At 40.6% G+C, this 16,101-nt stretch overlaps 1 long non-coding RNA gene across 1 annotated transcript in view; it reads left to right on the top strand.

Moving 5' to 3' along the window:
- LOC138085211 (uncharacterized) overlaps positions 1-7,469 on the top strand; it is a 124,414-nt gene extending 116,945 nt beyond the window's left edge. Inside the window, exon 3 of the long non-coding RNA XR_011145362.1 lies at positions 7,343-7,469. This is a non-coding gene — a long non-coding RNA (uncharacterized lncRNA). The remainder of the gene's footprint in view (positions 1-7,342) is intronic.
- Positions 7,470-16,101: the final 8,632 nt, after the last annotated feature.

Here is a 16,101-nt window from a genome sequence, read left to right as displayed (position 1 = left end):
TTCACATACTTCTCATTTTTTTAAGTAATGCAGGGTTCCTTGGCACTAAGGCAGAGTTTGTTAACCTAATCTGAGATATTGCTTTATTATTCTAATTGATTAAAGGAAAACCCCAGCAGATTGGTGTGGTGGTAAAGAACATGAGCTTTGGAGCCAGGCAAACTGAGGTGTGAAAGTAATTCTATCACTCATTAGCTATGTGGCCTTAGGCAAGTTACTTAATATCTCTCAGGTTTTGTTTTCTAATTTGTAAAAATGGGATGGTAATGCCTGCTCCAGGACTTTCATAAGGACTTGGTGAGACAATGCTTATAAAGTGTTCAGCCAGTGATTTTCATGTAGTAAACTCTCAAATACCAGCTGATATTGCTATTATCAGCTAAGATTGCTATTATCACGATTTTTTGGACAGTAGTCCTTATGTAGACTTTTCATTTATTCAGACTTATCTTTTTCAGTTCACTTAATTAATGAACTTCATTCGAGACAATCTCCATTCTAGATGAAAATTTCAAGTATGTAAGTAAAAAAAAAGTTATGGAGAAGGAAAGTTGCTAATTATGTGGGGTGAAAGCAAAAAATAATATTTTAAAAGTGGGGGCATAAGGTCTCAAGTTAGATTTAAATTATGTCATAGTCACTTTTGTGCATAATCTTCGCATTCTTTGTAAAAGATATTTTATATTAGAACTAAAACTTTACATAGACGTAGTAGAAAGTGTGGACTGGTGATCAGCTATCATTCATTGGTGAGAGAAGCAGTATGTCCTTGTTCAACTTTGTTTCCATCTTCTTTCTTTTCCTTTATGTTTCATAGGCTATGTGGATGAGAAATGTAAGCAGTATAATGTCCTGCAAGGAGACTCTAATCTATCCTCCCCTTAATGACAGGCTTACACAGTTTGTCAGAATCCATCATCTCAACAGATCAGACTGAATTACTTCAATGACTGGCAAACAGTACCACTTGTGGCGAAATGCAAGCAGCTAAGGGTGTGTGTGTGTGTGTATGTGTATTAAGTGCTCTTCAATAGGAGAAATGTATTTTACTGAAAACTCTATCCATGCTATTTTTGTAGAGGCAAGCAGTGTTCATCTTCCTTGGGGAAAATAAAAGGATTATTTTTTTGGAGATTCTGAATGGTTACAATACAAAGTCACAGCCTTGAATGAGTTTTAAAAATCAGGTATTTTTGTGCATCACATGTATGCACAGTGGAACCTTGTAATAAAAGCTGGAGGGGATAGAACCAATAATACTCTTGGGGCTACATGCCTTTCACTTTCCAGGGCTGCTCAGTTTAAGCAGATACTTTTAGATAAGGAAAGTCAGTTCATTAAATTGACAACCAATGGTTTAACATATAAAAATTTTCACAATAATAAATTCACAAGTCAGAAAGAAAATCTTTTGTCAGACCACGTTTTCTAAGTTTGGGCCAGAAAATGCGATTGCTCTAATGTACTCCCTGTTGATTAATTGCATTATTTCAGATATTTACTAGAAGTACCTAATGGTTGGTTGTTAAGGTATGGCATTATTTGTCTAGATAGCAAGAGGAACAGTAGTAATAACTAATTTTTATTGAATGATTGCTGTATACAGACACTGCTAGAAGCTGGGGATATAGCAGGAAGCAAAAAAAAAAAAAAGACACAGCCTTATGTTGTTAACAGAAACCTATGAAGTATGTATAGATAAATAAGTTCATGCCATGCTGTGCTCAGTCATGTCCTGACTCTTTGCGACCCAATGGACTGTAGCCCACCAGGTTCCTCTGTCCATGGGGATTCTCTAGGCAAGAATACTGGAGTGGGTTGCCATGCCCTCCTCCAGGGGATCTTCCCAACCCAGGGATCCAACCAGGGTCTCCTGCATTGCAGGCGGATTCTTTACCAGCTGAGCTACCAGGGAAGCTCAAACAAGTTAACAGAGTGTATATAATTTGTCCAAAGGTGGATAGCTAGTAAGTGGCAGAGCTTGAATTACGGTGCTGTCTTTGTTGCAGCGGTCTAACCTGTGCTCCACTATGCAGTGACTTAAACAAGCTGGAAGGAGCTCCTTGACACAGTAGGGGAGCCATTTCAGCCATATCAGCTGTGGACTGCTTATGCATAGGCTGTTGAATAAGGCAGAAGTAAAACTTCTCTCTTACTATTATGCTGTCCCTCGGCGTGAGCCTCATTCATATGTCTGAAGTTTGCTTTAAAGGCGTTCCTTAGATGTTGCACCCCTAACTTCTACTCATATCCTACTAGCCATACCTAACTGCCAAGAAGGCTTGAAAATATAATCTTTATGGTCACGTACATCTGAAAACTCAGAGGTTCTATTAATAAAGGGAAAAAGGGGAGAATGGATATTACAGGACAAATTGACAATCTCTGTATCATATGATAATTGAGAGCATTGTTTCAGACTTGGACAAGTGACCAATGATCTCATGACTTTGCATCCATTTTCCATTTCTTTCCAAGTAGTATATCAAGGTGGTATGTGCATATATATATATATATATATATATATATATGAGTATATATGTATATAATGTGCATGATATATTTAAATGTTCAAAATACATGAGATATCATGAATATTACATGATTCTACATGATTCTAGTCATCATCTGTAAGTATTAATTCAAAATTTCACAATAGAACAAGGCCACTTGCTTTAATTTTTGGCAGAAAGCCTTGCAAAACCCTCAGAATTTGTCTTGCCTGCATTCTTACTCTCACAAAGATCCCACACACAGAGATCTATGTTGTAAGATGTGTACATGTAGAGAAATGGCTTTATAGAAATAAAATTACCTTAAGCTTTTGAGTGAGGCAGGTGTTTCATACATAAATCATAAACAACTGTGACCCAGAACTTCAAGGTTTCAAAATTCCTGGTATCTTCTGATAAAGTTTAGATATTTACTGTAGAAAAATCAATTAATGAATATTTATTCAGTATATACTGTGTTTAGCAGTTATGTGAGATGGACCTACAGACTTTAATCTGGGTATCTCCTGGGGCTACAGGTAGTGGGAGGAGATCACAGTAGGTTAGGCCTTCAGTACATACACAGATCTTACTTGTTAGCTGGGTGCTGCCCTACCACCTGCCGTCACCTCTCTCCCAAAACTACTGCAGTTTCTGATGCGCGCAGCTATCCATGTGGAGCTGCCTGGAAATATTGTGTCTTGCACACAGGATAGTCCTCATTGGTCCCTTTCTCCTAGTGGCTAGATGAGGCAGAAGGAAAAAAAGAAAGGGACAGTTTAAGTTCAGTTCAGTTCAGTTGCTCAGTTGTGTCCGACTCTTTGCGACCCCATGAATCTCAGCACACCAGGTCTCCTTGTCCATCACCAACTCCCGGAGTTCACTCAGACTCACGTCCATCGAGTCAGTGATGCCATCCAGCCATCTCATCCTCAGTCGTCCCCTTCTCCTCCTGCCCCCAATCCCTCCCAGCAAAAGAGTTTTTCCAATGAGTCAACTCTTCACATGAGGTGGCCAAAGTACTGGAGTTTCAGCTTCAGCATCATTCCTCCCAAAGAAATCCCAGGGCTGATCTCCTTCAGAATGGACTGGTTGGATCTCCTTGCAGTTAAGGGACTCTCAAGAGTCTTCTCCAACACCACAGTTCAAAAGCATCAATTCTTCGGCCCTCAGCCTTCTTCACAGTCCAACTCTCACATCCATACATGACCACAAGAAAAACCATAGCCTTGAATAGACAGACCTTTGACTAGACGGCAAAGTAATATCTCTGCTTTTGAATATGCTATCTAGGTTGGTCATAACTTTTCTTCCAAGGCGTAAGCGTCTTTTAATTTCACAGCTGCAGTCACCATCTGCAGTGATTTTGGAGCCCCCCAAAATAAAATCTGACACTGTTTCCACTGTTTCCCCATCTATTTCCCATGAAGTGATGGGACCGGATGCCATGATCTTCGTTTTCTGAATGTTGAGCTTTAAGCCACCTTTTTCACTCTCCTCTTTCACTTTCATCAAGAGGCTTTTTAGTTCCTCTTCACTTTCTGCCATAAGGGTGGTGTCATCTGCATATCTGAGGTGATTGATATTTCTTCCGGCAGTCTTGATTCCAGCTTGTACTTCTCATGATATACTCTGTGTATAAGTTAAATAAGCAGGGTGACAACATATAGCCTTGACATACTCTTTTTCCTATTTGGAACCAGTCTGTTGTTCCATGTCCAGTTCTCACTGTTGCTTTCTGACTTGCATATAGGTTTCTCAAGAGGCAGGTTAGGTGGTCTGGTATTCCCATCTCTTTCAGAATTTTCCACAGTTTATTGTGATCCACACAGTCAAAGGCTTTGGCGTAGTCAATAAAGCAGAAATAGATGTTTTTTCTGGAACTCTCTTGCTTTTTCCATGATCCAGCGGATGTTGGCAATTTGATCTCTGGTTCTTCTGCCTTTTCTATAACCAGCTTAATAATAATTAGAACTGGTCTAGGTGTTATCTAGGTGGGTGGAGGTGGTAGTTGGCTGAAGTGACCTGTTTTGCCTCACCGGCCACATGGAAGTAGAGAGAAGCAGTCCAGAGTCCTAGAAGGTAACTGCAAAGAAACCACAGAAGCCTGCAGGTTAGAACTTTGTGTTCTTCTCAATATAGCAAAAGCTCCACCCCCTTTTAAGTTTAGTTGAATCCAGTAACTTGATTCGGTTACCTTGTCTCTTTCCCTCCTTGGCTGTGGGGCTGGGAAGTGGACTAGGGGTAAAGGAGATGAAAGTAGAGCTTTGCTCTCCTGTTAGAAGGTCACCGTCAAGTACTTTGGAGGCTCCATCACAACTCTTAAGACACGGCCTTTATCCCAGTTCTCAAAGACTAACATTCTGGGAAGCTAATGTATATGAAACATGTAGTGAAAACCAAGCACTTAAACTGTGTGATATTGATCATTCCAGAGGAATCCAGATAAGGGATAGGTCAATGTGGATTTATTTCTTGGGGAAGGCTTCTTAGATCATGTCACTAGTGAGAGGATGAAAGGAGCTAATTAGGAAGGAAGAAAAGAAGGGGCGAACAAAGACTCAGAATGAGCTTAGAGGTCAGTAGACTTGTATGTCTGAACCACAGACTTCATGTTGGAGACTAGGAAATGAAGTGAAATAGGAAAGTGGAATACTTCAAAAATCAGGCAGGGGTAATCATGTAAGGTTTTTTTCCCTTTCTTTTTTAAAACTGTCAACCTCATTTTTAATGGAATGAAGTGAGGATAAATTGGTAAGTGATGAATGATGAATGAATAAAAGATGAATATTGTAAAGACATTTTAGTGTTAGAATTTGTGTAGGCTAGGAAAAGGGGGTTCCTATGCAGGACCCCAGTAACACAGGTTGCCGGAAAGCAGGAGGAAGTGAAGACGAGGTGTGTGAGGGTCTGCGAGCCTGGCTTCATTAGGGTTAGCTAGCATATCAGTCCTCAGAGACCAGGAGGATGTGATGGTCTTGGGATGGTTTCAGGGAAGATGCTGGATCTGAGGAAAGCCAATTCAGCAGGAGATTTGGGCAACTAGAGGGTAGATAGCAGGTGAGATAACAGAGTCAGGAATGGTGGTATCATGGCAGTGGGCAGTCTATTCACAGCTGAACCCCGGCCAGCACCGGGAGTCCTGCAGTAGAATCTGGGGAAAGTTGTATCAGGGTCTCCATCAAGTAGATTTTGGGTTCTGGGAAAGGCACAAGGCCTTGTCGGAAATGGGAAAGCTAGTGCAGAAGCAGTTCAGAAGATTGGGCCGGTGTGTCTGGGGTTGGTAGGGAGACCAAAGGAAAAATGATGGTTAAGCCGTTTAGCGTGAACTCAGTGCAATTCAGCACATTTGTGGCCACGGAGGACTGAGTTGCTTCTCTTTTGCCTACCTGTTGATGGACTGAAGGTCATAGCTATGCTAAACCTCTTTTTTTTTTTTTTAACTTTTTATTTTGTATTAGGGTATAGCTGATTAACAATGTTGTGAGAGTTTCAGGTGAACACCGAAGGGACTCAGCCATGCATACACATGTATCCATTCTCCTCCAAACTCCCCTCCCATCCAGGCTGCCACATGACATTGAGCAGCAGTCCCTGGGCTGTAAAGTAGGTCTTTATGGGTCACCCATTTCAAATGTTACGCTAAACCTCCTAGGTGGAGATTCCAGGGCCCCAACTCAGGGGTCTTGGGATGAATGGCTGAAGAGGAGGCCCAGTGGAAGTAGCATCACTTAGAAGGAGTTGAGACATCAGCAGAGGAGACAGAGGCACAGCCAGGAGGCTGTCATAGTCCAGGCAGAGGAGAATAGGCCTATCAAAGCAGGGGGATTTTAGTAGCAATTCAGAAGAAAAGGGGTCTGCAAAAGACATTTCAGATTAAGAAGTAACAGGCTTCAGTGACAAGTTTGATGTAATAGAGAAGGGAGGACCTGAAGTGACTCTTGGTGGGTTTTAAATGCTCATGTAGTATGACATTTTTGTGCATGAGCTGAAGTGTGTTTTAAACACATGTGCAATTACTTTTGGCCAATTTTTAGAAACCCAAATAAATAAATTAGTTAACAAATTGCATGTGTTAAGGCTAAGCTTACTTGCGTGTTGGTTGACTTTCTATCGCACTGCAGTGGGACATCTCAGAGAGACAGTCACGCTTGAGCATGTAAATGAGTAAACATTTCTTGCAAAGATGTCTTTCTTTTCGGGTGTAAGATTGTGCTACTCATATACGTGCATAGATATGACTGAAAAGCCTAAGGCGGGACCTGCCTGCATCCTCCCAGGCTGTTCTCACGGGCCCTCTGCCGTAGAGCTGACCTTGACGTGTGCGTGCGTCCTGCTTCTATGCACCTGGTTAGTTCAGAGCTTTGCTGAAGAAAGTGTGTTCCTGCCTGCCCACACTGCTTCACAACGGGCTTCTCTTTGTATAACTGTTGTGTCCCCGCCAGACACTTTGGTGCTTCTTGTGGGACACAGGTGGGAACACATTGTTCACGGAGAGGTAGGGCTCTGAACCTCAGGAGAGGTTTTATTGCCATTTATCAAAGCAAAGAAAAACACACAGAATCTTTACCTGGGTAGGGAACCTTTGTTTTCAAAATGCACAAACATGTGGTATTTCTGATTTTATTAGGCTTGGATCTGCACCTGGGGGTGGCATGGATTTCAAAGTCATTATTTAAGGTAAGGAAATAAAACTTTAAGCAACATTATCACCCTGAAAGATCCTGGCTGTGTTTTTGAAATGTTGAGCTAAGTAATTTTAGCAATCAGCAGAAGACCAACCATTGTACTTCTGAAAAGTTGTTCTTTGAAAGGCTTAGATTAATAATTTGTTTCCATTTTGTTCACAGGTGTGCCGTCTGTAGGGTGGAGGTGGACCGAAGACCTGCCTCACCGGATACTGGCTTCAAATCACCGTTCATATTTTCTTGTTGGGAAGACAACTGTTGGAGAGTCTTCTTGTTATCATCAGCAAAAAATGGAAACAGATCAAGACATTAAAAATGCCACAGTGGCCAGCAGTTAATGATGCCAGAGTAATGCAAGCTTTGGCAAAGGAATTTTTCAAGACCGTGTGCTTCTCCAGCCAGGAATCAGGAAAGGCTGAACTATCCTTTTCGTCTCAGCTGTTTCTTAAATCAATGCAACCCCTCCAAATTAAAGTGAATTGAGACATTCATTGCCTTTTCAACTTAATTGAGTGCTTACTATGTGTGAATCACTGTACAGAATAGGGGAGGGAAAATGAGGGAGGCAAATAAGGTGTGGTCCCTACCTTGAATGTATTTACAATTAGTTTCAAGAGACAGTTGTTTGGGGGGGGGGGGTTGTTTCTGCTCCTAAGTGTGTCCCTAAAATAGGAAGCAATATTGGAGTGGGTAGCCTTTCCCTTCTCCAGGGGATCTTCCCAACCCAGGTCTCCCACATTGCAGGCGGATTCTTTACCAGCTGAGCCACAAGGGAAGCCCTAAATTTCTTTAATACAAGACAAAACTCTTAATGTGGGTAACTCAGGGCATCTTAATTCCATTTTTTTGGTCTTCTGATAGTTAGGACCCAATTTATTGATTTAATATACATTCAGTAGGCTTTAGAAGTATTAATACATTATAGTTGGAGTAAATTTGAATAAATCCTTCCCCTCTTAGGTGTAGACTGTATATTGGAGAAATATATTGTGTTCATACATTTCTTGGGGAGCTGGGAGGTGAATTATACCTGTTGTCTCTATAGGCCTCTGCCTCCCATGCCCTCAGGGCCTGCCATTCTGAGTGAGTTATTAGCACAGAGAAGGGAAAGGTTTGGCTTAAACTTGTGGGTGCTGCTCATGGACCCAAGACAGGGCAAGGAATGTGCAAAACAGACCCAAGCAAAGGCTCTGTGTAAGAATTTGGCCATTTCAGTATTCATTGCGTTGTTGTCTGTATTCCATGAGTTGGATGACTATATAATTTTTCCAAAATGTTATTTCTGATCTGGGAATAAGTCATGATTTTTCCAGTGTTAAGATGCTGATATGACTGTAGACACAAATAGTGTCTGTGACACATTTTAGTATTTATGAGCCAACAATAGACATGTCTTTGTCTTGAGTAATATCCACATCTGAATTGAAAATGTGCCAGCTTTTTTTTCTTTAACATCATCAACAGACTTCTTAATTAAGCTGCCAATACGTGCCATCAATAGCATTGTGTGCTGTGTGTCAAATGAATTGTGTAAGTGCTGTTTCTCTCTTATTTAATAAACAGTGTTGTTACCTATAAAATGGATTTAAAGTGTTCTTTTAATGGAGCATTATATCAGTCCCTAAAAAATTTGATGAAAATTCTCAAATCATTCTTTTTTATTTAATTTCTGAACACTGTTATTCGGCTCCTGAGTAAGGAACAAACCTAATCTGACCAATGACTTTAATACAGTGTATTGTCATACCCGTAAACTCCTGATGGTGATATTGGATATTTGATGTGTCACTTTTAGTTTGTGTAAACTAACTTCCAGGAAGTCTGAGTTGTGAACTTGTATGGTACTAGACTGTAGATGTTTATTTACTGTTCTGAGAGATCTAGAGGGACCACCTGTGTATTCCTTGTGCCTAGGACAGTGCCTGGTACATAGATACATGTTCAAGGCATATAAAAGCTTTTTTTCACCTATGAGTTGGAAAGCTGTGTAAAGGACAGAGGGGTCTTGCTAACAGAGTATGCACCTCTGTTGGTTTGTAGTTTACAGTCAGTATACTTAGAATGAGTCCAAATCAGCTGGATACTTTGTTTATCGTCCAGTCCATTGGTCTCTTAACTGGTGGCTAGGGTTCACCAGTCCAGCCCTGTCATTGGTACCAACCTCCTCTCTGCGTCCCCTGACCCTTGCCCCCCTCTGCACTGGGGGCATGGGGGTGGGGGTGGGCAGGGCTGTTTTGCTTCTCCTCTGGCTTGTCCACCAGTGGGAGAGCAATCACTCTGTTCACTGGGTCCTCGTGGTGTGCCAGGGGCTGAGCTCGGTGCTTTCACGTATCCTCTTACTCAGTTATCTCATTTAAACCACACAAGGACCACTTGAAGTGGACATTATCCATTGCAGAGAGACATGCATCTTAAGTCATGAGATCTAAATCCAGATCTCTTAGACTGCAGAGCCTGAACTATTAACCCCTACTCTCTGCTGCATCCCAGGGGAAACTCCCGCTGTCTGGGCGTAGGGGAGGGGGTCACTTCAGATCTGGTTATAGTCCTAGATTCACTGCATTCAGTATTCCTCAACAGCAAACTGTCTAACAGATAAAACCCAGCAAATCACAGTTGTTTAGAGAATGGGGGAGGGCAGAGCAACTGGCAGAAAGCGAAGTTGGAAACAAACCAATTTGAGTCAAACCTTTAGCCTTTACCTCATAATCCTTTTTCCTTGGTAAACTTTCTTTTCTTGTTTTTTTTTTTTTTTTCTTTTTTTTAAACGTAGCCTGACACCATGTGATAAATCAAAGCCTGAGTTAATTGACCCAGAATTGATCCCCATATGTCTTTTGGGGGAGCATGTTTTAAGTCTGGTTGTTGATGCTGAGAAATAATTGCCACCCTAGAAAGGTAATTACATATGCCATTGTTTATACACATAATAGGCTCTGAATGCATGTTCTGCGCAGAGGGGAAGAGAACCCAGCTTGCACATTAGGGGTGTGCGCTCTGTATTGTGTCAGAATGCCACAAATAGCATTTGAACTGCTGCCGATTACTGTTGATTTCCCTGATGTGTGTGTGTGTGTGTGTGTGTCCGTCTGTCTGTGAGTGTGTGTGTGTGTGTGTGTGAGAGAGAGAAGGAGAGTTCAGGAGTGAGGAAGGGGACTGTTGGTGGAAGGCTGTTGGTTGAGCTGAAATGGCAGTGATTTGCTTTTCCTTAATTTTTTACTTTACCGCAACATCTTCTGGATCTGATTCATTTACCTTGGTCTGCTTAAAAGGACTTTTCTTCCTGCTTGGCATATGCTTATTAATGAGTTCTCATATTTCTTTTCATCAAGGGCTGTTTACTTTGTGGAAATACAAAGTGAGAGTCTTTCCCCACAACATCCTCCTAAATGCCCTGGTTTTGACCACCACTTTAAGTACACCAAGCGGTCAGCTAAAATAGTAGCCAGTGCCTTTCCTCTCACTGTGCTTTCTGGTAAAACATAAATGGGACTTAAACCACAAATGACCAATTAAAGCACTTCATGCCTTTCCCTTTAGCTATGAGATGGTAGTTATCCGAAGTAAATACAACAAACAGGCTATTTTGTGGTATCTAAGCCTAGGAGTATATATATATGTGTGTGTGTGTGTGTGTATATATATATATATATATATATATTTTTTTTTTTAAATCAAAGCCTGAAAAAGCGAAATGTCATGCCTTTTTGTAGTGCTGCACAATGAAAGAAATACATATGTATTCCAATATGGACCTGGGCATTATTTGAAGCTGAAGCTTCATCCTGGGCCATTCTCTGCCAGAGTGTCCAGCAAATTGCATGACCTGCTTGTTAGGGCTTGACAACAGTGTTTGTGCCTCACAAAGGCCTCCGCAGCACTGGGCAGCAGTGGAATGTCAGAATGAGCACACTTCACACACAGATGTGCAACCATAATAGCCCGTAAGGAGATGCATGTGGCAGGGAGCGCAGGGTGGGGGCGGGTGGTGGAGGGGTGTGCGGTGTGAGTATGTGGGTGGGGAGCCGGGGGAGGGGGAGGCCAACAGTTAGCAGTAGGGACGTGGCCCCACTGACCACATTTAATCAGCCCTCTGTAAACAACCCAACGTTTTCATTGTTCTCTAAAAACTAATAAAGAGAAACAAGCACTTTTCATTCATCTTGAAGTAATTTTCTGTCAGGTTGGAGCCCCTTGTGGCCTCCAGCTTGTGCAATGCTAGCTGTGTGATACAACAACTATTGCAATTTATTTTACAAACTCTGGTCATTCACATGTCAGTTAGTGTTCACCAAGCCGGCATCTGAAATTGTGCAGTTAACGAGTTTTACAACATTTCTATCAAGAGAAACTGTTTAGCATAACTGACTCTTAAGGAGTTATTATACCTCTAAAAATCCATTTTAAGGGGCATTATTTAAATAAAATAGAAAAACGGTTCACTGCCTTTTAAAGGGGCTACAAAAAAAGTCCATCAGCTCCAGTGCAGTAATCCTCAGCTTAAAGCACTCTTGAGAGCACTTCTGGGAATTGTCAGCATAATGAAATGTTTTGTGAAATGTCCAGATAGATTCCTCTACTCAACAATTTTACAGCACCATATTTATTTTCCTTCCAGTTTTTAAAGAAGTAAATTACTTTTTGAGAGGATGACTCTATGTTGTATAGATTAACTGAGCACATTATTACCCAGGTTGTAGCAAAAGAGATGGTTCCGTTTGCAGTGTCATCTATGTGCATCTTCAGACAGGGGCAAAGACAGAGAAAAGCGGCTTTCCCCCCTTTAGTGCTTTTAGCTACAATAGAGCTAATAGAGTTTTGCATTTTCCCCATGCCACATTTTTTTCAGACTTTTAAACAACTTTGGTATGCGGTGGCATCTGTAATTGCATTCTTTAAACTTTACAAAATAAGACTTTTCTTATTCTAAATGAATGCAGAAAAACCCATACCCATGGACACTGGCATGTGTATAATGATACATATCATTTTAATCTGGCCCACTTCAATAGGAGATGCTTGAACATTTTGCTTAAACGATAGAGTCCTCACATTCACTAAGACGGCCAATGACCCCAAACCAATTAATAGCTAGAGTCCATAATGGAGCACTAGATGGCTTAGCAGCAAGTTTATTTAGTGTATTATATTACCTACTGGGAGTAGGAGCCACCACTTGTAATGTCAATGGCTTAATAGTTCCTTCTAGGATGACCAAGACCAGGAGAAAAATTATGTTCTGCTGTAACAAGAGATATTTCATATCCTCAGGAGGTGTAACTATAACATGGCACATTTTCATTTTGCCACAAACGGTCCCGTAATTCCTTAGACTGATGTTTGCGCACACAACTTTAATTTTCTGAGGGAGATGGGCAGGTGTTCTTTGCCTGTTAGCTGTATCTGCTCATAAGAAGCATACTAACATCCATGAACCAAATACAATTTGACATAATTTATGCCTTTATTACCTCCTACAGAATGATATTATTTCATGCTGGCACATTAATGTTTCCAGCATGCTAGTTTTATTTCTGGAAATTTTACCTTCTGAAGTTCAAATATTGAGGCATGAGTTTAAAATTTTTCTCAGTGCCTTAGATTTGGGGAAAATGCAACTTACTGAAAATGCAACTTAAGAAAAATTTTTTTTGATATTTGGTGGCACTGCACAGATGATGTTCCATTAGTGGGCAAAAATCATATCTGAAAACTCTCACCTTTTCTTGGCCAAATAGCTTCTTTTTATTCTGTTTCCATTTTTGCAAACAGTATTTCATCAGCTTTGCTGCTGTTATTCCCTTAGTGGGCTGCCGTCTATGGGGTCGCACAGAGTCGGACACGACTGAAGCGGCTTAGCAGCAGCAGCAGCAGCATTCCCCTAGTGGTGGGCACTAGGGGAACAAGTAGGAGTTGTTGATCAAAAAATGTTTAAGAGTTGGCGGATACATGTTGATATATGGCAAAACCAATACAATATTATAAAGTAATTAAACTCCAATTAAAGTAAATTTATATTTAAAAATAAAATGTTTAAGTGATTGCAACTTGAATCCATTTGGTGAAGTACTGAGATGTGTCTTAATCTTCAGAATCAGGGCAGAGGGAGTGTGTAAACTTCTCACTGCTGCCATCACACATTGTCACAAATAAAACAGCACACGTTTATTATCTCGCAGTTCAATAGGTCAGCGGTCTCCCTGGGCTAAAATCACTTGCTGACAGAGCTGCATTCCTTCTGGAGTCTCTAGAGGGGACTCTCTGTCTTTGCCTTTCCTAGCTTCCAGAGACAGCCTGCCTTCCTTGGCTTGTGGCCTCTTCCTCCGTTTTTTTAAGACTAGCAATGCTGAGTCAAATTCTCATGTCGCACCTGTCCGATCGCATTCCATTGTCACATCTCTCTCTCTCTCACCGCAGCCAGAAAAATGTCCTCTCTCTTCCTTTGAGGACTCATTTGATTAGATTGGACCCCCCCCCCCGCCCCCGCCCTGGGTAATGTAGGATGGATGCTCTTCCCACCTCAAGACCCATACCCTGGGTGGCATCTGCAACATCTCTTCTGCCACACAGGTATCATAGTCACAGGTTCTGGAGAAAAGGACCTAGAAATTCTTGAAGAGGGAGCAGGGCAGTAGTCTGCTTACCACTTGAAGTTTCGGAATTCTTTCTCATATTAATATTTGAAAGGTTAATAGCAATCACCAGCCTAGTAGCCTCTAAGCAATAAAAATCATGCACAAAAATAAAGTTTTTGAGTATGCATTTCAATATATACACATTTCCTTCTAAACTATAATATTATCTATATTAATAGTGTATATACTAGTAGTAAATCTTCCACTTCTTTTTAATATATATATATATAGATAAATAAAAGCAGATCCTCTAATGGTTTCTTTGTACTCCAGTGCATCAATTTGTGTGCCCCTTACACATAACACTTAATTTTGGAAAAGAAAGGAAAAGGGTGAAGTTTTGATTAGCTTGTAAAAATGTAGTTCTTGACTCTTTCAGACATGTAAGTCTTCAATGTAAGGAAGAGACAGCAGAGACCTTTATGGGAGCCTCTAATGGTGTTTCAAAGTGAGAAAAAAAGTTATTTGCTTTACTTATGTGCCCAAAACTGTCCTGAAAGTTAAGAGATGCACATTATAGAATTATGAGACAAATGCCATCTTATGAAAGACTAGGAAGAGGTTGTTTACCAGAAATCTCCAAAACATGAGTTAGTCACTTGTTTAGAATAAGGCCAGATCTCATCAGAAGAGCTAGTCATGTCAGTGCACTTGAGAATCTCAAGAAACCAATCGTTCAATGACTGCTCTGGACACCCATGCTGCTAAGCTGCTAAGTCGCTTCAGTCGTGTCCGACTCTGTGTGACCCCATAGCAAGGTCTGTATGAAACTGGGCTGGGGAAAAAGGTGATTCTGTTAAGTTCACTTTAAGTCATATTTTCAACTTTGAAAAACATCTCTATTACACCAGCCACATTTGATTTCCATGGCACTTAGGTTTATTTCAGCATAGGAAAACCAGATATTGTAACACACGCCAACGATTTAAGTCCCGTTGTGTTATTTTCTGAGATGTTTTCAGAACAGTCAGCCTAGAAAACGGGATATGGCTAAGACATGCTGACACACCTCTGAAATAAAAAAGAGCTTCTGCTGGCGAAAGAAAGCAGGTTGCCACAAAAATGTACATCAATTAGGAAACAAGTCAACGAGTGTTTGCCGAGTGCCATAAGTGTCCCGGAGGCAGTCTGGGCAGTATATTTTTATTTGACTTGCCCCAGGCCACTTCCATTCTCTTCCTGAAAGATGGACAGGTAGTCTCCTTAAATCCTTTGCTGTTGGTTTCTGTCAGTGGTCTCAAAGTGTAACTGCTAACGTATCAGTGATTACTGTACAAAGAAGTTAACCATTACAGCTGAATTTCCCCACTGAAACCCAATCCAGGGATTAGCAACAATAGGGAATCTGTTTTATTTGCATTTAATTTGTACCTTCACACTATTATCTCCAATGTTTTAGTTTCAGGAAATGTGGTCTCAGGCTATTATAACCACATTCCATGCTGCTGTTGCACTGTTATTTGATCTCTATGGTTGGAAATGACTTACTGAAAAAATAAAGCCAGCATACTTTATTTTAATTATACCAGTGCAGTGTCTAAATAAAAAATGTACTTTATATTTAATGTGGAGCACAGATTAACAGTTTTATGGGACATAAAATCTATCTATATCATTTTCTATTTACACATCAGTTATATATCTTTCTCTCAGCAAAACAAATGCCTATGGTGTGAAAACGAGAAAGGCAAGCATCGAAGTTACAATCACATGGGCAGTAAATAACATCTTAATTGGTCTGGAATGCCGGAGTTTGATTTTTTTTTTTTTTCCGCCTGGCTTTTATTTATTGATCTCTATAGCTTATTTATCTTCCCAGTGATTTGTACAAGTCTATCTTCTTTCCTCAATAAACCAATCTATGGTGGCTTTATGTTGAAAATCCCATCTGGGGAAATAGTCTAGTGAGGGAAGTACACTTGCTCCTGGAAAAGCCATTATTTAAAAGCTTTTGTAGAGGTAAGGGTAACGGCTCAGTTTTTACACTTTGTCTTCTGAGAAAAAGAAGGAAAGAAGAAGTGCAGCTATTACAAAGTTGCCACCCAATATATGTTTGGACAATTCTTTTTACTCTCCACTTGTTTGGCAGCACTGGGGAAACAAAGAAAGATTTCGTGTACATGGGGACACGTCTTCTAAATTTTCCTCTGCATGATTTAGATCCTAGTGAGGGTAGCAAACAGGAGTGGATTGTGTATGTCTCATACATCACATGTAAACCCTGGATTTTCTTCTGTATGCATTTCTACAGCTCTGTTCCTAATACCTTTTTTTAAAATAGCACTT

Source organism: Capricornis sumatraensis, chromosome 9, assembly GCF_032405125.1.
Source record: "Capricornis sumatraensis isolate serow.1 chromosome 9, serow.2, whole genome shotgun sequence".
Classification (NCBI taxonomy): Eukaryota; Metazoa; Chordata; class Mammalia; order Artiodactyla; family Bovidae; genus Capricornis; species Capricornis sumatraensis.
Note: the sequence above shows the minus strand (reverse complement) of the source record. Positions and strands in the feature narration are given on the sequence as shown.